The following is a 25,956-nucleotide window of genomic DNA, read 5'->3' on the forward strand; positions in this document are numbered from 1 at the left end:
TGGTCCTGTCCATGCGCTGGCACCAGCTCAACAACCTCAGCCCAGCCCCGGGGATCCTGGCCCGGCTCCAGAGGGTAGCTCTGGAGTTGTCTGGCCAGAACTGCACTGGGCCTCTGCAGGGGTTCTGTCTGTTGCAGTCAGGTCCATGTCTTCCACCTCCAGGCCCTGCAGAGACTCCTTTATGGTGCAAATAGTCCAGCATGGAGCATGTTGGCGCACACCTTCCTCTGCTGCCTCTGAGGGCTCCAATATACTCCGCAGCGCTTTTTTTTCTCTTCATCTGGGGGGTCTTCCGCAAAACCTCTCCAAGCTGCCGGTCTTCTACCAGGACCTCCTCCGGACCTGGAAGCTGCTATCGGTGACCAGCTCTATGGGACTGCTGAGGGGAGAGACCTCCTTGCGGAGCCCCTGCTACACAACCCCCATGTACATGTGCAGATGGCGGAGTCCCCCTCGGTGCACTGGAGGATGGTTCTGGCAGAAACCACCAGGATCGGAGTCCTCCTGGACTATGACGGGGGGGACTGGGTGGATTGCCAAGCACTCGGTTAGTGCATGGGGCTCTCCACCCTTCAGACCACTCTGGCATGTACTTAAGGAGGTGGGGGCAGCCTTATTGCCCACCTCTTGGGTTTTCCTTGAGCAGGTCCTGTGAGAGGGTGCTCCCTGCCCACCCCTCATCCCAGGCCTCCAGACCTTTTCATTGGGACCCTGTCCTGTGAGTCTTGGCCCCCTCCCTTCCACAATCTGAGCTCGGTGCGTGCCCTGCAGCCGGTTCGCTTCTGAACTGTGCCAAGGGAACAACTTCACATGTTTGTGCTCCACACCTTTCACTTCCTCACCCTTGTACCCTTGTACCAAGTGGTGGGACTTTCTGCCACCTGTAGAGGGTGAGGAATCCCAGTGGGCCAGCCTGTACTCCACCCTGGTGTCACAGCCCGCCAGGGTTATTGGTTGGCAGCTTCTTCATGGAGCTGTGAGCACAGGCGTGTACCTGGTGCGGTTCACCCCCATTGCTGACGCCTGCCCCTTTTGCGGTGTGAGGAAGACCCTGGTGCATGTCTATCTAGAATGTGCCAGGTTGCAGCCCCTATTCCAGCTCCTCCAGAACCTCCTGTTCAGGTTCTGGCTTCATTTTCCCCACACCTTTTCACATACTCACACCCTGTCTTGTGACTTCATGTCCTGGGGGCTGCAACCACAAGCCTGATGTGCTCTCCCACAAAGGAGTGTGTCTTGACAGCAGGGAAAGGCTATTAGAACTCTCCATTATTCTGAAGCCCTGACATTTTGCTAATGTGCTTGTGAACACAGATGTCTTAGCTCTTGTAAGATCCTTACTACCTAATGACACGCTTGCAGTAGAATGGATGTTGCTCAGTGCCTACCCCAATCTGACCTTCTCTATTTCTAAATAGGATACTTTTTTGTTCAAAGGCCATTTTTATATCCTAGAACAGTGGTTCTCAACCTACAGCCCAATCAGCACAGAGCTGCGGCCTATATGACATCCTCAGGGCCATACAGGTAGTATGGGATGTGGCCCACAGTGGTAAGTAGGTTGAGAACCACTGTTCTAGAAGGTCCACCTCACCTTATGACTCTCCAATTCTACCATGACTCTCCTCTTGCTGGACACTTTTGGGCAGTGAAAGACAATAAAACTGATTTTGTGATATTTCTGATGGTCAAGACTACATGCCTCATTAAGTTCTACACTGACTCTCTCATGAGGTATGTTGCCAGACAAACGTCCCCCACACTAAACCTCTGGGCACCTCTATCCCACTATGGACCTTGGGAGTTCATATTGATATACTTCACTGTAGACCTTTTCAGTTCCTAGGGCCATGCTGCCATACATCTTAGACAGGAGATCCACAACTACTGGTCTCACTTTGTGCTCTGTCAAAGATCCCTGAAGAAATGACAGCCCGTTTTGTTCTTTGATCATGTCTTCAAGCTTCACAGATAACCTCCACTATCATATCTGACCACAGATAGCAATTCATCTCTCATTTCAGGTGAGAGCCATTCTCCTTCTTGGATGTTGACCTCTGCCTCACCACAGCATATCATCCCCAAACAGATGGACAGTTGGAATGGGTGAATTAAAGTTTGGATCAGGACCTGCATTATTTTATTAATTACCAGGATGGTAGGGTCCAACTTTTACCCTCTGCAGAACTTGCTTATAACAACTCCACTCACAATTCCACCTGCCAGAGCCCTTTCTTTTCCAGCTCTGGCTTTCACGCCAGTTCTTCATGCCACCACAGCCTCTGACCTATTTAAACACTTCCACCACATTCAGGAGGAACTGAAATCCCAGTTGGACATCACCAAGGAAGCCTCTTTGCTGACTGCCATCAGAAGGTTGACCCTCCAGTCACTGTTGGGGACAAGGTATGGCTTTCCACATGACACTTTTCACCCCTCCCACAAACTCAGCTACAGGTACCTTTGCTCTTTTCTAGTTATTGAACAAATTAATCTAATCACCTCTTGTCTCCAACTACTCCCTATGATGCAAGTGCACCATGTTCACCTTTGTGGGGAAAAAAAACACACACCCAACTTCCTTCCTGGATGAACACAGCCTCCTCTTCTTCCCTCATTGTGCAAGGAGAGGAGTACCACCTCATCAGGCAAATCCTCAATTCCAAGATCCTTTTGGTGAAAGCACCTATACTTCACTGACTGGGAATGGCATAGCTCAGAGGAACGCTCATGGGTACCAATTAGTAATATCCACATTCCCAACCTGCTTCATGAGTTCCATTGAACTTTTACACCCCCCTTGAAAGCCCCTCCTGTTGGGAATGTGAGGTAAGCCCTCAGCCAGAGCCTATGACTCATTTCTCAGGTGTACTGCAGCAGCCAATCCACTAGCAAGGACTGGGTCAGATGACCTCCAGGGACAGCTATTTAATCAGACAGGAAGAGCAGCAAGCCAGTCTGTGCAATGTCCCCAGTGAGCTGGGAACTCTTTCCCCTGCTTCATGGTGTTAGACTGCCCGACACCCAGCCTGCTCCAGTTCCTGCCACAGGCTTCCAGCTTGATCTGGCCAGCTGACCTTGCACTGGCATTGACCTGCACCCGTTCAAGCCAGCCTTGCCCCTGCTGCGGAGTGAGTTGCCTAGTGACCCTCTGATGCTATTGGGAAGCTTTAACTGTTGGAGACCCAATTAGTGACTTTATTGTAGGTTGCAGGGTCACAGAGCCTGCGCTCCAGCCTGAGCCTTAACGTTTACACTTCAGTTTTGTATCCCCGCAGCCTGAGTCTCATGAGATGTAGTCAGCCGACACAGGTCAGCCGTGGGTGTTTTCTTGCAGTGTAGCTGTACCCATAGTCATATAATATAATGACCTTTTATATAGGCACTTGTGTAGTCTAATACCCAGCATCCACTAGATGGCAGCATTTTACTGCTCATACACTGTGGTTTGCATTGGAGTTGAGCTTGCTGTACAGGAGGGAACTTGGCACTCAAATAGTTGCTATGTTTAAAATACTGGATAACACAATCCGTACCTTACACAGGATCTGTCATCTAATGTGGAGACCGACTCAAAGCAAAACACTGAATTTCAACCCTCAGTGGGGGATTTTGGCTCTGGGTCTAGATCCAAACTCTGAATCAGGCCTAAACCCAGACCAACTAATGCAAAACCCTCCAAAATTTGGGGAAGTTTTCTGTCTGACTTGGTGGTTTCACAATCCCCATCCATAAAATGAGGATGATAATCCTTCCTTTTTCTCATCTAATTAGACTGTAAACTCTTCTGTCAGGAACTGTCTCTTACCTGCTCCTATCTGTTACTTTTGCAACAATAAAAATACCTGTTCATAATGAGGGGCCAATTATGAGACTATGAAGCTATTGTGAATAGTATTTAACATTAGCATCATAAGATGGGAGTAAAACTGTACCGTGAGGAATAAAGAATGTAAATGTCAATTGGGATTCTCCAACCTTTCTCAGTCATAGCATCCACTGTGGTTGTAACAATAACCACCTCTTGCATGCAAAAGCTGTACTACAAGATAAACTGCAGTACAGTACAAATGGTCACTTGATCAGTTTTGTGATTCCCAGCTGCAGTAATGTATAGGACACACCCAGTGAATTGAGTCATTAATTCACTGCAACCCCACCAACCACAGGCAACAGAACCTGTTGGCTCTATGGCGAACTGTTTTCAAATGTGGGTGTTTAAAGCTAGGCACTTAAATCCATATTTATGCACCTAAGCAAAAGTGAGCTGATTTTCAGAGTCGTTGAGCAGACATAACTTCCACTGAAGTCAACGGGAGGGGCAAATGCTTAGCCACTCTGAAAAGCAGGCCACTTTTATCCAGGTGCTTTGTTAGTCGCCCAAGTTTGAATATTAGGCTCTGTCACCATCCAAATCCAGCCCTGTTTGGTAAAAACTTCAGGTTATCATCTAGTGGGGGTGGTTAGATGTCCCAGGTGGTGGTCTCAATGCAGTTCACCGTGGCCAAGTATCCACACTACAAAAATGACTATAAGTGGCATGCATACATGAGCAAGGCTGAAAGGGTGCAGAACATGAACTAGTCTCTCATCCCTAGAAGACGTCCCTCCAGGAAGGTTCATAGGCAGGATGGAGTGGGGTAGCTTGCACTGCTATTGTCTGTGCTGCATTATTTTTTCTGTGGCTAAATAGAGAGCACTGGAGAATGAAGATGTTACTCGTGCACCTTTCCCCCAGCACTACATATGCATACTAAAACAATCAATTCTACTGTCTTTATACTTTGCTTTTTGTGGCCTTCATAAGCATCCGACAGTATTTGTTTTGACAGTGGTTCTTCTTTAGGGACCCAATCCAATGCACAGTTTTAGAATGACTTCCATTGGAACCAAATCAGGCTTGTCACATTCATTGTCCATCACACCAGGATGAGAACCTGGTTCTGCAGCAATGACAGACAAGAATCACAACCCAGCATGCCACCCAACCACTCTCAAAAGCCTGCATTTTCAACCATGTTTTAGGAGGCAAAGAGTTTTTTCCCCTCCCTATGCCAGAATGATATTTCATTCTGTGTTCATTCACTAGGTGGCAGAAATGCATAAGGAACTGATTTGGGATGGCTTTCTCTGCAGTCTTTACCATTGATACAGTAATTGTGCCTAGGATAATTCTGAATGCATTTCAGCATGATCAGAGCTCCAAAGCCCATTTTTGAAGCTAGGCCTAAGTTGGCTGTGTTATTCACTCTCATCTGTAGACCAGCCACCATCCTGAGCTTCCACTGCCCAGGCCCAAGTTCTTGTCCCATTAACCTGGTGCTCTGCAGCAGCCATACATGCCTCTTGCTGCAGTCTCATCAGTGGTTTGTCTCACTATTCTTAATTGTTATTGTCCCAAGTGTCCAGGCAGGGAAAAGCTTTCTGTATCAACAGACCAATATTAGCACTGTGCAGGTAATGCACAGGTCTGTTAGCTAGGCAAGCAAGGTATTTGGAAATGATTTTAGGTTAAATCTGATCTGAGCCCCTATGTTCCCACCCAAGTTAGTTTTTTAAATAAAGTAACAAACTAAGTACACCCTGTTTGCCCAGGCATTCAGTTGTTAGGAGTTACTTTCCCCATTAAAGTCAGAGAAGTAGAGATGGTTGAAAAATGGAAAACTTTTCATGACAAATTTTAGTAATCTTCATTCCACAGGAAAAGGAACAAACATTTCATGTGTTCAATTTTCTTGTGAAAATTTTTCATTTTACTCTTTTTTTCTCTTTTCCCATTACCATCCTCCTCCCTTTTTTATTTTGCCAAGGAAAAAGGGAGGAGAGGGAAAATGATAAATTGAAAACCCAAAAAGTAATCTTTCATTTTTTCCAGTTTTGCTATAAAACCAGAATATATCAGAAAGCCAAATTTGTTTTGTGCAAAGTTCCAATTAGAAAAAGACCATTTTTGGATTGGAAGAATATTTTGCTTGAAAAACTTCAACCAGCTCTAGTGAGAAGGGAAAAAAGTGAGGAAAACTTCTCCAATGCTGCAGGGGAGATCCGAGCAGGACAATAGAAAAAAGGCATGGAGGAAACAGGGAGAAGTCCTTTAATTCTTTAGCTGAAGGCTGCTCTGGGGAATACAGCACAAGGGAGGGCAGAAAAGCTGGGAATCTTTGTACTGCTGCAGTACAGGGGTGAGCAGCACAGCTAGGTACTGGAGATGGAGGGGAAAATCACACTTCTTATGGGCTGCGGAGCAGATCTGAGCCAGAGAGCAAAGCTTAGAGGCTTCTAAGGTGAGATAGGAAGAAGCACCATTGATCAGATTCATGTTCTTTCTCTGTCTGCACATTTTAGTTTTCTCTGGCTGCCATTCATTCTTTAGAGCCTTTTTTTATCTTCTAAGTGAAGTGGGAAATTATGTTTGATATTCTGGAGAAGGGCTGATACTGTCATTGCTGGGGAATGAGGGTGAGAAGAGCAGGGGCTCAGCTCTGGAAATCATGTGGTCACTTTGCCTGTTGCTTATCCATGTGACAAGAGAATTCAGCTGCTGTTTAAGTTTAAGTATCCTGTAAAGTTTAAATTTTCAGTATCCTGCAGCCCATTTTTGGTTGAGAAATACTCTGGATTGGATGCTTGTGTTTTAGGAACAGCTTTCTTAAATCCTTAAAGATCTGTCTCCTCTAACCCCCCCTTTTCTAAGGATCTGATCTGCTACTTGCCAACTACAACATGGTTTTTATAGATATAATTTTTTGGTGTCACACTTTGGTTAAATTCTTTATTTCAGGGGAAAATAGACTATGATGGATTTCTTTCCCGCCTCTGCATGTCTAACTCAGGATGACAGAAGTCATGTGACTTCAAAGTCAAGGGTGAGTGCAAGATCTGTCAACTCATGATGCTGCGCTCCTGTTAGGGAGGCAGCGGGCAGTGCCGACCATTAAAATGCAAGTGGAACAAAATGCAAAGGTAGGGAGAGCTCAGGCTTTAAGAGCAAGTAACCCAAACTTTTTCTTTCCAAACATCTGCAAATTGTTAGTCCGATTTATTTTGAATTACAAAAAAATCTTTTTAGCAGACTGACAGCTTACTTTAATTTATAGCTGTTACACTTTTTCAGCCATTTGAAATAGAGGCTGAGCCGTTGCCTTTGATATCAGAGGAATGCACCTTTTCTATTTGGGTATACCTGGGCCCTTTACCAATAGGCAGTGGCTTTCTGCCACTATCAAGAGGGACTTTTAACAGCTTTATTTCCTTCTGTTTAAAGGCTTGAGACTGTGCTGTCTCCCTGTTTGCAGTCAGACTTTTAGTCCTATTAAAAAAGCAAAATGGGATCTGTTCCTATTCCAGTCAGATGAGGCAGAGTCCCAGTTCAAAGAACCATTGCTGAAAAGGATAAAACTGGACTGAAAACTTGGGTTTTCTGTCTCTCCCTGTTTGGTTCTTGTTTTTTCAGCAGAGCTTCCTCTGCACAAACTCTCCACCTGGGAAGCTCAAATGGAACTATTGGGCTAGGTAAATGGTATCAAATTAGCACTTTTCCAGCTGTCAATCTCAAAGAGCCTTACAAAAGAAAGTAAATATCTTTCTATTTTACAGTTCGGGAAACTAAGGCCCAGAGGGTGGGACTCATAAGGGGACTTAGATGTTGTAATACTCACCGTTATAGCCTTTAACTTTCAGGCACCCTGCTGCTACATGGAATTCAATACCCTAAGTTAAGCACCCAGCCTCTCCATATAGTGCATAGACAGAGTTAGCCATCTAAAAATGGGATTCACAGCTAAGCAGGGAGCTGCCTAAGTTAACCAATAATAAATGCTGGCCTAAACCCTGCTCCTCAAAAGGGAGTGAAGTGTCTGAATGTGGGCTGGAGAGAGGCACCTGTCTCTGCTCAGGATTGACAGCCATGAACCTTCTCTTGGGGTCAGCCACCTAAACCAGGTCAGTCCTTTCTCAAGCAAAGCTGAGGACATGGTGGTGGCACTCCCCTGCCATTTCCTCCTCCCAAAACTTTTAGCCTAATGATTAAGGCATTCACCTCCAATGCAGGAGACCTAGGTTTTGGTCTCACTGCTCCAATTAATATGTAAGTATTTATATGCAGTGGAACAGTCTCAACGGCAGAGATTGGGAGGTCAGGTCAGGATATCCCATAGCCCAGCAGTTAGGGCACTCTGTGGCTAGCAGCGGTGAGAAACCCAACTTCAAATTCCTGCTCCAGATCAGGCAGAGGGGGAAATTGAACACGGGTCTCCCACAAAGCAGGTGAGTGTGCTAATCAGTGGCCTAAAGGTTACTGGGCGGAAGGAAGGTGAGGTGCTTCTCCACTGGTAGCTGTTTTGTGTGGGTTTAACTGTGCTTTGAGCCTGCCTATTGGCCTGGCTCAAAGGCAAGATAGGTAGGGAAACAGCTAGTTTGTGAATCTTGCTCAGGTTTAGGCATGAGTTTAGGTGCCAACCTGCTGGGAGGTGTCAGGCCTGAGACGTCCATATGCACGCCCAGCTGCTGAAATGTAGATGCCTGGCAGACTCTAACAGCAGACACTTAAGCACACTAGGACTTCAGGGGTCTACAGCGTTAAGTGTCAGGTGAGTGTGGGTTTTGTGATGTCCAGTGGTGCTGAAGTGTTGGATTTAGGTGCCTACATCCCCCTTGTGAATCCCACCCAGAGGTTATAAATGTGCTAAGGGCTACTCATCCAGATTCTGATGTAACTCATTGAAAAACACTTTTCTCCAGGAATAGTCCTACTGGATCTACGTATTGAGAAAGGTGCTGCCCAAGACAAGTAAGGAAGGGTCTGAGAATCTGGCCCTGTGTGACCCTGAACAAGCTATTTAACTTCTCTGTGAATCTGGCTGATGGTAAGAGAATGGGCTAGGACCAAAGCTTCCTGACTGGTAGCACCATGCTCAATCCACCAGACCACACCTGCCCCAAAATTATAACACTCTCCGTAGTAAATTACACTGAACTAGCACAGGCTCAACCCATAGCCCCAAGACTGAGTTTTGTGCTCTACCAACTGAAGTAGTTGAGCTGGATTTTAAACAGAGAGAGGCTCACACTGTAGGGAGGTTCAGAACCAGCTCTAGAGGCCAACTTCTCTGACCTGCCCTCAGTTGTCTAGTGCAGTGGTCTCCAAACTTTTTTGATCGCGCACCCCTATCAGTAAAAATTTTTTGAGCATGCACCCCTAATATATGTATATTTATGTATAAATTATATACATGTACCACTATATTATGTATAAATTATATACATGTACTACTACTGCTAATATATTATGTACTTTATAACATACAAAAATAGAAATTAAAAAAGGATGAGATAAAGATGAAATAAACAATATTTTTAAAATAATTTTTATTGTATTTTATTTATTAACAGTACAAAAAACCTTTTTGCTCTCACATTTTTTTATTATTAATAATATTTTTTAGTGAGAGCAATGTGATTGAATATGCTTCATTATTTCTAAAAATCTTGGTTTAACATTTTGTGATGCAGCGATTCGAAGGTCTGGATTAGGGTTAGGGAAGGGGCTCAGGGTGGGGTGTGGGGTCTGGGAGGGAGTTAGGGTGCAGGAGGGCGCTCAAGGTGGGGGTGCGGGGTCTGGGAGGGAGTTAGGGTGCGGGAGGGCACTCACGTTGGGGGTGTGGGAGGAGGCTCAGGGCTCGGGCAGGCAGGAGGTGCAGAGCATTATTTACCTGGGGCAGCTCCTGTTTGGTGCAGGGAGTGTGCAGGTGGCTCTGCACAGCGCGGCACCGCCCCCATGGCCGCAATTCTGGGAGCCACAATTCTGGGAGTTTCCCACCCCCATGGCAGGCAGGGCCACCCGGAACGCAGGGGCTTTAGGGGCTGCAGGGCCCTGGGCTAAGGGGGCACCAGGTCCCTGGCCTGCAGCTCTAAAGCCCCTTTCAGAATGCAGCCCTGCGAGCACGGGCTGGAGGAGCAGGGGCAGCCACGCAGCCAGCGGCCAAAGAGAAGTGGTGCTTTCCCCTTCAAAGTGCCGCTTCTCTCCAGCCGGCTTTGAAGGGGAAAGCGCCGCTTCTTTCCAGCCACTGGCTGTGCGGCTGCCCCTGCTCCTCCACGGGCTGGAGGACTCAGGGCTGCATTCTGAAAGCGGCTTTAGAGCTGCAGGCCAGGGCCCCGGGGCCCCCTTAGCCCCTGCGTTCCAGGTGGCCCTGCCTGCGGTGGGAGGCACGCCAGCTTCCCCACTCGCTTATTCCCTCCCTCCTCCGGCCGCCCTTTTATTTCTCCCCGCTCTGGTGGCGCTCCTCCTGCCGCGCCCTCCAATGCATCGCCTTGTGCGCACCCCACTTTGGAGACCTCTGGTCTAGTGGGCAAAACCCCAACCAACCTCCAAACTGTGAGGCAGTTCAAATACTGAACTTCTGAGAGTTAAATCCATTTCTAGTCAAAGCCCTGGGCAAATCTCTGATTCTAAAGGGAATTGACTAATTGAAGCCAGCACCAGCTAGTTGTAGGCAGCAACTGCCCAGCCCACAAAGACAAATGTGAAGGAGAGAGCATTGAATCTGTACAAATGGTAGGATGACATGTAAGCAGCTAAAGTGGAGACGTGCTTAGGTAATAAGGGAGAAGGAACTATAGTTAAGGTGACCATATTTTCAAACTTAAAAAAATCACTTGTGGCAACACTTTTAGGGTGGTAAAAAATTTTTTTTTTAAAGTGTCATGCCATTTGTGCCAGCTTCCGATTCAACATGATCACATGCATTTTTCTTGGAGTGGAGAACTTTTTTCCAGGGCTAGACAATCTCCCAGCCTGAACCCCCAACAGGGGTACAGGAATGTAAGAACCTACCCCTCCATGGGCTAGTCAGACCAAGGCCTGGGTGCAGAAGGGTAAGCATGTGCTACACATCTCTTACCTCAGCAGGAGCACATGGCTGGAGAGGGGCAGAGTGCAGTGTGTGTGTGGTGGTTTGCTGCTGATACAGACCAGCAACAAACCACTACACCCCTTGTGCAAGAAGAAAACAAGGAGAGTGGTGTGGATCCTTGACCCACAGTGCTTTCCCTGGGGTGCTGCTGGAGTGGTACAGCAATGTCCCATCATTCATTATGGGCTGAGGTCTTGTGGTGCAATCTAGCCTATTGTGTTCTGAATGAATTCACCATGAAACACCGAACAGGAGACATTCATGTTCACTTTGAGTAAAAACCTCTTGGCTAGAGGCTGTACTTGGCTGACTTTTCTCTTACTCCAAACACTGTCCATCACACTGAACGCTCATTCCACTGGACTTTTTGTGGCTGGTAAACAACTGAGAAAATTCTGCTTCCTCCTGTAGCTATTAAAAAAATAACCCAACACCCAAAACATTTTGACAGATTAAAAAAAACTAATACATTTGAGAATTCCCAAAAGAATTTCTCAGGATAGCAAATGAAAACTGGGTTTGTCCCAGGAAACCGAGGACACATTGTCTTTTAAATCCTTGAGAGCTGGGATCTGAAGGCAGGAAGTGAAGAAACTGGTTTAACTGAGAGTAGAGCGCTAAGAAAGTCAATGGGTTTGTGGCCATTTCATAAACACTTTTTCTTGGTATAGATTTCATTTTCTGGGTCAAAAGATCCCAACATCTTAAAACAGCTCAGCAGAAACAACTGAGTTTTCCCTGATTTCAGGTCAAAACAAAAAATCATGGTCAGAACCCCAAAATGCTTCTTCAGCACCTGAAAACCAGCCCATTTTCACCAAAACTTTGAGTGGACAGGTCAGATTTTGGGTCACTATATTGTCTCTAATAAAGGCCTAAATCTGCTGCCATTGAGGTCAAGGTGGGACTTCAGTAGGAGGAGGATTGGATTTTATAGTATTTTTCCAAGAAGGTCCCTAATATTGTCACTGGTTATTAGACTTCATTGCCAAGTATAGAACTTTCTATTTCTGCCTTCCCAAGGTGCTCTGTTTAAATGTGTCAAGTTCTCTCTGATATCAGGCTAATATACTGTATCTTCACTTGCTCCCATATGCCATACTTTAAAATCCCATTCTAACATCTTGTTACTTCTAGTGGTTTCTCTTTTCAGTACCCCAAATTCTTAAGTGCTGAGACAAGATAGCGAGAGTACATCAGTGTAAATGTTCAATAGATACATCTGTATTTAGTTGACCTGGCATCTGTGCATAGTTAACCTCAGACACTACCATAGTATGGATTAGTATTTCTAGATTTAGAACTCCCATTCTGACATTTTTTGGTGTAGACTTTCCTGAAAAGCTCCTCCTTAAACTTGGACACTGAAAAAGAAATACGATGGCTGCTGGCAATTCAACAGAGACAATATCTAATATATGCAGCATTGTACTAGTTTATGGTTAATAATGTGTGTGCAAATAAGGCTTCCTGCCCCCTCCAGCTTTTTCAAAAAGTGTGATTTGTGTGGAATGAATTCTTGGCAGAATATTCTCTGACAAAGACAGATCCAGCAAGATGAAGAGCAGGCTCAATTCTCATTAAACTCCCAACTCTCTTTAGCTGTCCAATGTGTCAGCTGGGAAGAGCTAAGGATCTAGTTTCCTGTATTTAATGCATGTATATATGATAACTAATAAAGTATATCTTAATAAAACAGAGGAAACTTATGCATTGACTCTCAGTGGCAAAAATACACAAACATGGATTTAACATCTGCACACCTAACTCAACTCTTAATTCTATAGCTTTGTAAAGTGCTTTTGATGTTCTCAGATTTAAGGCAATATGGAAGGGAAAGTTGTTGTTGTGGAATGTTTAATGACTGGTCACTGTCTAAGACCAACTTGTTACGATTGCTGGTCCTGCCTCAAAAGATTAGCTTTGGATAAGCATCTAAAAAGTTCAGATACTACTTTAGACTGAAACTTGCAAGATCAGGCTTTCTTCTATAATTTCTGGTGGAGATAGTAGTATTTAGAACTGAGTGATTTTTTTTTTGGACAAATAGTTTATCTGATGAGAAGTGCAGTTTTGGCTGATCCAAAATTGTTCGTGAATTTGATGCTAATAGTTGTGGCTAGTCACAAAGTGTCCGGGGAGGAGGAAGAAGAGGTGGTGGTATTGTTTTTCTCCACCCCTGTTTTTATCACCAGTGGTTAGGGCACTCTTTCCTGGGCTGTAGAGACCCAGTTTCAAATACCTGCTCTGGAGCATATTAGAAATGGACTTTTTTATTGGAATTTTTGGTCAAAGAATTTCAGATTTGGTTTGACCCAACCCAAATTTATTTTTGATTTTTCACAACTGCCTCTGAACCAAAAAAAATCAGTTATTCACTCAACTCTAGTATTTGGGTCAGTTTACTCTAGCAGCATTTCTTTGTCATGGTGGTTTAGCTTCTCTACTTCTAGTCTCAGCTGAAAAAAAAGGAAGTCAACTGGCCTTTCTTGAACCTCAAAAAAGGGTTTCTGTTTGTTTGGTTTACGTTCAGTTTTGGATGAAGTATAATGTTTGTTCTAACCAACTAATCCAACTCTATAGGCTACTATATATCTTACACGGTTCAACTGACAAGTTATATCTTTTCAGTAAACTGTGACTGAAGAGCATCTCACCAAGTCATTTGGAATCCAAGAAGTTTAATTGGGGCGGGGATGTGTGTGTCTAAATGGCTTTTCCACAACCTAAGTAGCTGGCTATTCCTTTCTATCAGTCTCCCAGCAGCAATTTCAGGCATAGTAGTCTCACTGACCTCTGATACGGTGACAGGATAGTAAACTTAAGAGCTGGGGAAAACCCACAATAGTTGCTGTAATTTGTTCTTTTGAGCTTAACTAATGGGTTGTGAAGGTGGAAATCTATGCTGTGATTGTGATGGATTTTCTTTGGAAATTGACCCTAGTGGATAATTCTTTTGAAAAAGTTCCTAGAGACCACACATGTTTGGGGAAATCTATTTAAAGCAAGACTCATCCTGATGTACAGGGCCAGGGCAGAGATGAGAGAGATTCCCAATGTGATAAAATGCCTCACATATACTTAGTATGCACATAATAATGCATCGTGATTTTCAAAGCATTTTTCAATTTTTTTTTAATGCCTGCATCAGGCTTTGAGCTCTCTTTGCACACTGTGTCTTTCCCATGGCTCTAGGCCAAGAAAGGAGATGCTGGGAATCCAGGAGGAAAAGGTCAGTCATTCTTATCCCACAAAAGAGAACTTATCAGTCAGTTATGAAGCCATGAAGCCAGAGCGTCAGATGCTAAAGAATGTATGAAATAGATCATCATAAACACCTCACTGCTCTTCTGTATGGTGTGTGTGTGTGGGAGGGAAACTTGCTGGCCATTCCTTCAGCTCTAAAAGAAAGTGTCATCTTTCAAAACCCCTTTTGATAAACCATCTTCCAGCTCCAGCAAAAACACACAAAGACAACTGTCAGCAGTATGTCATCTCCCCATTCGCTCTCTAGTTAAGAGTTTCAGATCAGAAAGGAGGAGGGGTGCAGGGTGAGGAAAGCAACTACAAGGGATTTAGATGGGCTATTTCAGTTTGTTCTATGCTGTTAGTTCAATTATTTGGGTTGTTTTTTTAAAACTTTTTTTATCAGCATGAGTTAACACGGTCATTAGCATCATTTACAGATTAAAAATATAAAACCATGTCTCTGCTCTGAAAGGCTGATGTCCTGAAGACACAGATACAGGGCAAATAATATTAGTAGCAGCCAGGAACATTTCCTACGGCTATTAGCACACCAAGGCTCTGCAGAATAAGTGGGGCTTAGTACAGATTGGGTGAAACCAAAACTGAGCATGTGATCAATCTCTAATTCTGGGAAGGTTCACATCTGTGTCTTAAATGTTCCAAGTGCCCCTCCATCAGTATAATAGGCTGAATCTTAACCCTGGATCTAGCCTGGGAAAATTCAGATCCAGGTGCAAATTTCACTACTACTATCTATCTCTATAGTGGGACCAAAGAGAACTCCAGCTATGAACTCCCCCAGGATTCTGAGGAAGTTTTTGGAGCTGGATCTGGACAGTGTGGTTACAGTCCATTTGTCTCTTTTGAGTAGAGCTGTGAGAAATGTTAAACTTTAGCCACAGCGAGACTTGAAATCCATCTTCATGCAATACGGTGAGCCCTCAGTTTTATTTGTGGCCGTAGACTGACCCTTGAAGGGTTTTGAGGGCTTCTTTGCTCTTTCTGGATTCCCATGAATTATTTGAGGCTGCTGCATTTAGAATGTACCCTAGTGGTAAAGTCATATGGTATCTTTCAGTTCTGGCCACAAGCCCTAATTTTGGCCTTAGCAAACCAGTGAATCCATGATACTTCTTTAATTAAGTTTGGGGATTCTGAAATTAGTATCTTCATCTCTTATATGAAATGCTAGTAGTTTCCTTCCTACATTGTGAATTCTCTGTGTGTGTATGTGTGTACATACCTGCTCTAATATATGGGCTTGATTCACACACTGGATGTACATATGTCCAAACTGCTAGTGGAATTATGTTGGGTCTGAGCTAACACGAGTGCTGACTAAGGGAAAACCAGGTTCAAATGAGCCTGGGACAGTTTCCAACTTCAGGGCCAGTGAACTTTCTCTGACAAAAAATATTTGCTCCCATTCTGAACTGAGCATGGGGTGTGTGTGTGTGCGTGTGTTCACACAACTCAAAGTTTCAGAAGATATGGGCAAATTAGGGGTAGTTTGGCTTTTGTAACACCTTACTGGTCTTGATTTTGGTAGCCAAAACCCTGGGTGGATCAGAATCCAGGTCCTATTTTATCAAAATATCCAGAGTTGGTCAGAGGAAAAGAGTTTGGGTTAATGCAGAGATGGACTCAAGCTGCCAACTTCAGATTTCAACCCAGATTTCAAATACTCCGCTATTCAGATCTGGCGGTGGTAGGTGTGTGTCCTATTATAAATAACCCATCTTGAGCTAAATCATTCAGGTTTTGCCTATCACCAGTCTGTGTAGGAGTGATTTGAAGCAAGAGTGGGAAGGTGGTTGGTAAATGAATACTTTTGCTACCCTCTCTGAAGATGATTTAATCCCTGTCTTAAAGAATATAAAACTAAGGAGCCATAAATAAATACGGGCATTCCAAGATGAATGAGTAAAGGATAGATATTTTGGTTTTGTTCCACTTCTGTTACCAGCTGCCAGTTCTTTAGTCACCACCCTGACTATAATGGTTAAAGCCAAACTGCAGAACCATTGTACACTTCCTCCAAGCATTGCCAGCTATGATAATAAATATGTTCAATAAACTAACATTGCTAAGCTACGTCTCTCTCTCTAGCTACAGCTAAAAACATGCACACAACCCTAAGCATATTCATACAGTATTTCATACGCTCTTAATGCATGCAGCAACTATGGGGCCCTGGAGTCTGAAACACATTGTGGTGTATGTGAACTCACCTGACCCAGAAAAGAATTCACTTGGAGTTCTGATTTGCTAGACCCTAGGGTGCTGAGATGTGCCTCCTGGCTGGCTTAGCTGTTGCTCTGGGACAACCAGTCTCAGATGACTCCTAGCTGGAGACTTGTAGTTTGTTTCCTTTTAGTCCAGCTGCTGAAGTCACAAGCCCGTTTGATTTTTGCCAGCATTTCTTGTTAATGAGCCATTCAGTTACACCCCATGAGCGGAAGTTTGGCTGCAGCTGAGACGTTGATGAACTAAATTAAAAAGGATGAAGTGTGTGTGTGTGTGTGGGGGGGGGACAAAACCCACAAATATTTAATATTTTGGGTTTCTGAACTGTATATATTTGTGCTTGTATGAAATGCTGTCCGTCTCTCCTGTGTGTGTCTGTGTACACATATGCATGTGTATCTATAGCTAGTGTACAGGCCTGATTCACCCTGTTAATGTAGGAGGTGCAAACCGTACTCCACTTGCACCAAAAGCATAGACACCTTCCACTTGGCCTATAGGGCAATCTCCTTGATCTTTTAGCAGTATATGGCTTATGACACGCTGCTGACTGTATCCAGGAGAGGGTTTGGGATCACTCACATCCTCACCAAAAGCAAGAACTAGGTTTTCCATCCTAAGGTGTGTTTTACCCATCTATGTGGAAAAGTAGCAGGATTGGCAAATTTCTTCCGTTTCAGATGCCATGAGAAGACACATAATTGGTTTGCAAGAGCCTTAGAAAACATCCTTTCAGTATGAGGGAAGGATAACTCACCACAGACTTCTCTCTCCTCAGGAGTATGGTTATTTTTCATATCTGGGAGAGTTCCACTCTTCAGTTCAGTGATGCACGCCTGTTTCAGGATACACTCAACCATTTTCTTTAATTTTATCTGATATTTTGCTCAAAGTATTCTGCTCTTCTTCAGAGGAAATGAAAAGCACATTGTCTCCTTGGCAGCGAAGAAAAACAAACATGCTGCACAGAATAGTTAGATGCGAAAAAGGTGGCAACTTGCCTTCATGCCGACCCTTGTTAAAGACATTCCAAGGAACAGCAGGCTGCATAAAATAGCTACAGCAACTTGCTGCACCCTAGATTTCTAAGAGTGCTCTTCAGTGAAGACCATTTTATTTTCTCCAGATTCTCTTCCGGAGCTCCACAAGTAGACCTGGCCAACAATTTTTCAGTAGAACATTTTTTTTTCCACCAGAAATTGCCAATTAATTGAAATGTTTCACAGGAATCTGTGATTTTTTCAATGAAATTTCATTTTGAAGAAATCAATTGAAATAAAGCATTTTGAAAAGATCAGAAGGTCTGGACTTTATTCGAATGGAACATTTTTTTGATTTTTCATTTCAAAACTTATATTATAGTCAATCAAAATTCAGTTACATTAAAATGAAGTGTTTCAGTGGTAAATGGATAACCCAAAACATTGTTGGGGGAGGAGGAAATCTACATTTTGACATTTTGTTCTGATTTGGAGGAAAAAACAACTTTGAAATGTGGGAATTTCCTGCAGAACAGAAATTCTGAATTTTGGTCAGTTCTATAGTTAAGGCTTTTTTTTTTTTTTTGTTATAGAATCACAAATGTAGGGCGGGAAGAGACTTAAAGATGTCTAGGCCAGCCCTCTGCACTGAGGCAGGACAAAGTATACCTAGATTATCTCTGACAGCCGTTCAACCTGTTCTTAAAAACCTCCAATGATGGGGATTCCACAACTTCTCTTGAAAACCTATTCTAGTTAGAATAGAAGAGCTGTCCTTATAGTTCGAAAGCTTTTCCTAATATCTAATCTAAATCTCCCTTGCTGCAGATTAAGCCCATTACTTTTATCTTATCTTCAGTTATTCTCCATGTTCTCCACTGATCATCTTCCTCTTGATATAAGCCTTTACTATATTTGAAGACTGTTACCAGGTCACCCCTCAGTCTTCTTTTCTCAGTACTAAACGTGCCCAGTTTTAACCTTTCCTTATAGGTGATATACAACATATACAAAAACCTGTAGCAGAACACTTCAACCTCCCTGGACACACAATAGCAGATTTAAAGGTAGCCATCCTGCAGCAAAAAAACTTCAGGATCAGACTCCAAAGAGAAACTGCTGAACTTCAGTTCATTTGCAAATTTGACACCATCAGCTCAGGATTAAACAAAGACTGTGACTACAAAAGCAGTTTCTCCTCCCTAGGTGTTCGCACCTCATCTGCTAGAAGAGGGCCTCATCCTCCCTGATCAAACTAACCTCATTATCTCTAGACTGATTCTTGCCTGCATATTTATACCTGCCTCTGGAAATTTCCACCACATGCCTCTTACGAAGTGGGTACTCACCCATGAAATGTTATGCTCCAATACTTCTGTTAGTCTATAAGGTGCCACAAGACTCTTTGTCACTTTTTACAGATCCAGACTAACACGGATACACCTCTGATACTTATAGGTGAGGTTTTTCTAAACTTTTTTTTATCGGTGTTGCTTTCCTCTGGACTGTCTCCAATTTGACCACATCTTTCTTAAACTGAGGTGCCCACGATTGGACACAGTGCTCCAGCTGAGGCTTCACCAGTGCTGAGTAGAGTGAGATAATTACTTCCCACGTTTTACATAAAACGCTCCTGTTAATACAGTCCAGAATATTAGCCTTTCACAATTGCATTACATTGATTTATATTCAATTTGTGATCCATTATAATCCTCAGATCATTTTTACAGTACTGCCTAGCCACTATTCCCCATTTTGTAATTGTGCATTTAATTTTTCCTTCCGAAGTGTAGTACTTTGCACTTGTCTTTATTAAATTTCATCTTGTTAACTTTAGACAATTCTTCAATTTGTCAAGGTCCTTTTGATGGTAATTCTGTTCTCCAAAGTGCTAGCAACCCTTGCCAGCTTGGCATGAGATAAAATTTTATATGCACACTTTCTACTTTATTATCCAAGTCATATAACAAATATTGACTAGTTCCAGACCCAGGACAGACCCCAGTGGAATCCCACTAGTTAGCAAACCATTGCCCAAGCCAGTCTCTCTTTTCTGACCCTATTTAAATGTCCTACATGAACCATAGACCATCATATCCCCAGGTGTACTTTAACTTATTGATTGAAGTATCCATTTACCACAATGGGTCAGCGTCTCAGCCCCTTTCCATTCCACTTTCCCACCATAAACCAGAGACAATAACATCTTGCATCTCACACTTCACATCTAGCCCACAGACAAATCTCCCTTTTCTTTCATCATACCATTATGCACCTGAGATTATAGTCAACCTGGCCCTCCTTAAAGAGATTAAAGAGGCTAGGACTTTTCATCTTGGAAAAGAGGAGACTAAGGGGGGATATGATAGAGGTATATAAAACCATGCGTGGTTTGGAGAAAGTGAATAAGGAAAAGTTATTTACTTGTTCTCATAATATAAGAACTAGGGGCCACCAAATGAAATTAATGGGCAGCAGGTTTAAAACAAATAAAAGGAAGTTCTTCTTCACACAGTGCACAGTCAACCTGAGGAGGTTGTGAAAGCTAGGACTATAACAGGGTTTAAAAGAGAACTAGATAAATTCATGGAGGTTAAGTCCATTAATGGCTATTAGCCAGGATGGGTAAGGAATGGTGTCCCTAGCCTCTGTTTGTCAGAGGGTGGAGATGGAGGCCAGGAGAGAGATCACTTGATTACCTGTTAGGTTCACTCCCTCTGGGACACCTGGCATTGGTCACTGTCTGTAGACAGGATACTGGGCTGGATGGACCTTTGGTCTGACCCAGTATGGCTGTTCTTATGTTATGTTCCTTCCTACATTACCCTGGAAACACTATCATATCTACCTTGTTCACACTCTGAAGTCAGATTATGCTTTCCAGATACAGTCCAGAGATTCATCTTTACCTCACTATTGCTACCCAAACTGACAACAGGTACCAGGGACTGCATCCACCTAAGAGAGGGTTATACTTCTGACTAGCTCAACATTTTTCTGTCAAAACTGTTTTTTCGATGGAAAATGGGTTTTTCAGTTAAACAATATTTTTTAAAAATCTGCTTTTTGTGGATGCAGTAGAACCCCAGAGTTACGAACACCAGAGTTACAAACTGACCAGTCAACCACACACCTCATTTGGAACCAGAAGTACACAATCAGGCAGGAGCAGAAACAAACCAAAAAAAGCACATACAGTACTGTTAAAAGTAAATTACTAAAAAAAATAAATGGTAAGCAGCATTTTTCTTCTGCTTAGTAAAGTTTCAAGGCTGTATGAAGTCAACGTTCAGTTGTAAACTTTTGAAAGAGCAACCATAACGTTTTGTTCAGAGTTATGAACATTTCAGAGTTACCAACAACCTCCTTTCCCAAGGTGTTCATAACTCTGAGGTTCTACTGTATTTTCAATTTTTCATAAACACTCCCAATATATTTCAATTTGGATATGCTCCTAAAGTGCCTCCTGAGAGTTGTAATTCATTTTCCTCATCTCCACATTCTCCTCTATGGGTTGGGTTCCCCAACAAGGCTATGTCTCCTGTGATGAACCATGGCCAGGGACTCCTAAGAAGCACCACCTCCTCTCCAAGAAGAGACACCATGGTGAACCATAGCAGGTGTAGTCCAATCAGGGAGCCTGGCCTATAGAGGAGGGAAGCATGAGACTCCCAAACTACCACTACTCTGAAGTACCAGGCAGCATTTCCAAGTTGAAATATTTTGGGTTTGGGTTAACATATTTCAGTATTTGAATCTTTGCCAAAAAAAAATTGAAATTTTCCATGGGAAACCTGCCCCCCACCCCCAGTTTCCGAGCAGCTCTGCTTCTGACCCTCTCACCATGGAGGGGAACCAGCATATAGGCCTTACATGGTAGCCTCCTTGTACCTCCATCTGTATACAACTGCAAGCTTCACACCTTAGGCCAGTCAGGTGAGGTAACCTTGGGCATGGAGACATATCCAGTGTATCTCCAGTTTCTCAGCTCGCTGTCTAGATCTTGACTGGCAGATGGAAGCACACCACCAGCAGTCAGCTGTACAGTGCCTGCTGAAAAATGTAAGGATAATTCTCTTTTCCAGTGCACATACTGAACTGCAGCACTATAAGACTTCATCATTATTCTGCACTGGTGCTGTCCTAGGACAACAGAGAACCTTAAGTTTCTTGAGAGTTGGTTCTAGGAGTGACTAACACATGGTTACATATGGCACCTCCTTCACTCCCATGGGTGATGGCTACAGGGAAATGCAAGAAAACGGTAGGGGCAGAGATAGCCCTAGACCAGGGTTTCTCAAACAGGGGTCGCCACTTGTGTAGGGGAAGCCCCTGGCGGGCCAGGCTGGTTTGTTTACCTGCCCCATCCGCAGGTCTGGCCGATCGCAGCTCCCACTGGCCGTGGATCGCTACTCCGGCCCAATGAGAGCTGCTGGAAGCGGCGGCCAGTAAGTCCCTTGGCCTGTGCCGCTTCCAGCAGCTCCCATTGGCCTGGAGGGGCGATCCACGGCCAGTGGGAGCTTCGATCGGCCAGACCTGCGGATGGGGCAGGTAAACAAACCAGCCTGGCCCGCCAGGGGCTTTCCCTACACAAGCGGTGACCCCTTTTGAGAAACCCTGCCCTAGACCACGACCTAAACCACTCTAAGCTGGACAGTGAACTCTGGGAGACCAGCAGTCAGTCAAACAGTAGATTCATCCCAACACCAAGTAAAGCTCTGGCATCTCTCGCCACGCCTCAGCTCTCACATATGGCTCTGCCATATCTCGTCACTCTTCACCCTAGCCAAAAGTCTTTTCTGCCCCATTTCCTTCCCAGGTATGGTTCCTGCGATTGCCCAGAGACATCAGTGGGCTCAACCCCTCCATTTTTCCCCAGGCTTCTGACTTCTTTGCCCCTCCTGCTTCAGCAATTTGGCTCAGCGAGACAGTAGGTAGCTCCCCCTGCTGCTTTCAGACTTCAGTTCTCTCCAGCCATAGTTGTCTGATCTGGAGATGATTAAACTATCTTCCTGCCTTCAGCTGCCTACTCTGGCTCCATTGCTCACAAGGGAACTTTCACTGCTGTCCCCTTCAGGGTCATCCCCTCCCTGAAACATCCACTCTGCTTCCGAGCTCCTTGTCCAGATTCTGGACTCCTCCTCTTAGACTTCTGAACTCACATTTGTAATGCCCAGAGACAGCCTCACCCTCCTTCTTACACCAAACTAGGGCATACCTGGACTGGAACAGGAGCGCCGGGGCCCAATTTCATTTAAGGGACCAGCTACCCGATTATACAGTGGATGGCGGACTTAGAACAATGGTTCTCAGCCAGGAATATGTGTACCCCTGGGAGAAAACAGAGGTCTTCCAGGGGGTAAATCAACTCATCTAAATATTTGCCTAGTTTTACAACAGGCTACATAAAAAGCACCAGCAAAATCAGTACAAACAAAAATTTCATACAGACAAAATGAGAAAGTAAGCAATTTTTCAGTAACAGTGTGCTGTGACACTTCTGTATTTTTATGTCTGACTTTTGTAAGCAAGTAGTTTTTAAGTGAGGTGAAACTTGGGGGTATGCAAGACAAATCTGACTACTGAAAGAGGTACAGTAGTCTGGAAAGGTTGAGAACCACTTGTGTCATGCTGTATAGGCAAGGCTTACCCTTCTTCCTGCTGTCACACTTAGGATCAGCTCTGAACAGTTGGTAAGGGTCTCTATAACCGGTAGGGGGAAACAGTGAAGGGATATGCAATGGAGAAAGAATTAACTGCAAATTTGCAGAGTTTCCAGCATTTAGAATATTAGCAGCTATAACTATTAATTTTGTTTTACAGGGTAGTAGATTCTCAGTCTTAATTGCTGCCTGAGCATTTTTCTATGTGTATTTAAATCAATCTCACAAGAGACTTTTTAAAAGTAGTTCCTACTGTTCCATACAGCCCTCACCCTCCTATCCGCTCAAACCACAGCAATATATTCACACAGTTGCAGTTGGCATCTTGACACGTGTACACATCGTTTTCATATGTTTCCTGGGGATGACTCCAATGCCTGAGGTTTCTTTTGACACTATGAAAAGCCTCTGGTTTTGTGTGAGGCTGCATTCCTAAATAATATACCAACACTGTGGTTCAGCCAATGTTTACTTAATTTGTGGGAGAACTTTTTAATATCAAAAGAAAAACATTTCTCCTGCATTCCACATAGGTATATGTGGTTTGCAGTTAGGGGGGGAAAATCTAGTTGCCATTTTAGGGGGAGAGTGCGAATTACAATCGACTGATGGTAGTGGGAGGATGAAAAGATAAACAGAAGTTGTTTTACAAAGTCAGAGGGGTGATTAAGAACAGGTCTGCTTTCTTAGCCCTCTCTAAAAATAGACAAAAGTGATTGGTGGTGGGAAGCAACTGGCTTTTGATTCTTATCAATCAATTAATATTATTGTCGACTGCTGAAGGAGACCTGCTTAGCCCATTGGTTATGATGGGCCAGATCCTCAACTGATGTAAATCCAGGGAGCTCCATTGACTATCAAGCTTTGCTGATTTACACATGTTAAGGATCTGGCCTGATATATCCAGTGCATTAGATATTTAGTGTAGAGGATTTAGCTTCACGGGGAAATGTTTGCCATGTAATTAAACCCTGCTCCTGCTCCTGCTCCCATTGAAGTCTTCCGTGGGAGAAGGATTGGACCATTATTAAGCAAATCTGGTGATGGTAAGGAGCAAATGCTGCTGTCTGGGTATGAAGCATATACCACTGGGGTGAGGAGAACTAGTAATTGTATAATACAGTTATGGTTTCCAGGCATCTGGTTTTTTACCAGAATGCCCGATCAAAAAGGGACCCTGGTGACTTTGGTCAGCACAGCTGACAAGGCTGTTAAAAGTCTGGTTGGTGGTGCATGGCAGGTTCCATGCATCTCCCGGAAGCAGCGGCATGTCCCTGCAGCCCCTAGACACAGAGGCAATCAGGGAAGTGCCACGTGCTGCCCCCACCCCGAGTGCTGGCTCCGCAGCTCCCATTGGCTGGAAACCATGGCCAATGGGAGCTCTGGGAGTGGTGCCTGCGGGCACGGGTACTGTGCAGAGGTGTCTGGCTGTGCCCCCACCTAGGGACAGGACATGCTGGCTGCTTCTGGGAGCAGCGCGGAGCCAGGGCAGGCAGGGAGCCTGCCTTAGCCCCGCTGTGCCACCGACCGGGAGTTGCCTGAGGTAAGCGCCACCCTGCTGGAGCCCAACCCCCCCGCACCAAAACCTCCTGCCCCAGATCAGAACCACCTCCTGCACTCGAACCCCCTTCCATACCTTAGCTCCCTCCCATAGTCTGCACTCCAACGTCCTCCCCCAGCTCTGTGCCCCCTCCCAGAGCCCGAACCCCCTCATGCAGCCCTACCCCAGCCCAAAGCCCCCTCCTGCACCCTGAACCCCTCATTTCTGGCTCCATCCCAGAGCCCTCACTCACTCACTCCCGCACCCCAATCCCCTGCCCCAGCCCAGTGAAAGTGAGTGAGAGTGGGAGAGAGTGAGCGAAAGAGGGTGGGGGGATGGGGCGAGTGGGGGCAGGGCCCTAGAGAAGGGGCAGGGCAGGGGGTCGGTCAAGGGTGTTTGGTTTTGTGCAATTAAAAAGTTGGCAACCCTATTTCCAGTGCTGTAGAATTCAATTCATTGTAGGTGTAACAGGGTGGCTCGCCCCTGGCTGGAGCCTACAGCTAAGCTAACCTGATTACAAAATGAGCCCCACCTGAGGGGAATCAGGCAGTTCCCCATAAAGAGCAGAAGATGGCTACAGTGCAAGGGATAGGCAGGCTTAAATGGTGATAATGCCCAGCTAGAGTGAGAGTGAGGCAGGAAGCACGGCACGGCACGGCACGGCACGGAAAGCTCTTCAGGCAGGAAGGCCTGGGAAAGACCCTGGCTAAAGCAGGGAAGGGAGAGGGGGAGCTGAAGAAGCTGGGTAGGAAGTGGCCCAGGGAAAACCTTAGCACAAGTAAAGGAGCTGACCTAGTTGTTTAGTATGGGGTCCTGGACGGGAGGTTGGGACAGAGTTCCCTACCAGCCCCAAGGAAGGGGGCTTACAAGCCCATTACCAGGGGCGGCTCCAGGCTCCAGCACGCCAAGCGCATGCTTGGGGCGGCATGCCACGGGGGGCGCTCTGCCGGTCGACGGGAGGGCGGCAGGCGGCTCCGGTGGACCTCCTGCAGGCGTGCCTGCAGAGGGTCCGCTGGTCCCGCGGCTTCGGTGCAGCATCCGCAGGCATGTCTGCGGGAGGTCCACCGGAGCCGTGGGACCGGCGACTGGCAGAGTGCCCCCTGCGGTGTGCTGCTGTGCTTGGGGCGGCGAAATGGCTAGAGCTGCCCCTGCCCATTACAAGGGTTAATGATCCTAGCAGGAGGGCTGCAGGATAAGTGTAAGCAGGGGAATGGCCCCACTATTGTGGGGAACTTTCCTGGCTTCTGCGCTACCCCTGTCAAATGGGCTAGCGAAAGGATCTGAGGACTCCCCTTCCACTCTCCTGTTTGGCAGAGTCCTCGTAACTCCGACAAGGCTGGGCCTAGGATTCCTGGGGGGCTCGATTC

At 45.1% G+C, this 25,956-nt stretch overlaps 1 long non-coding RNA gene across 3 annotated transcripts in view; it reads left to right on the forward strand.

Moving 5' to 3' along the window:
• The window catches only part of LOC120401782, a 120,770-nt gene that overhangs the window by 28,947 nt on the left and 65,867 nt on the right, over positions 1-25,956 (forward strand). Inside the window, exon 4 of one of the 3 annotated variants that reach the window (XR_005596727.1) lies at positions 6,782-6,901. The exons of 1 other annotated variant lie outside the window; for it this stretch is intronic. This is a non-coding gene — a long non-coding RNA (uncharacterized LOC120401782). Of the gene's footprint in view, positions 1-2,024; positions 2,199-6,781; positions 6,902-25,956 lie in introns of those variants that run through there. One more of the 3 variants, XR_005596726.1, reaches the window with a different exon arrangement.

The sequence above is a fragment of the Mauremys reevesii genome, linkage group 3, assembly GCF_016161935.1.
Source record: "Mauremys reevesii isolate NIE-2019 linkage group 3, ASM1616193v1, whole genome shotgun sequence".
Lineage (NCBI taxonomy): Eukaryota > Metazoa > Chordata > Testudines > Geoemydidae > Mauremys > Mauremys reevesii.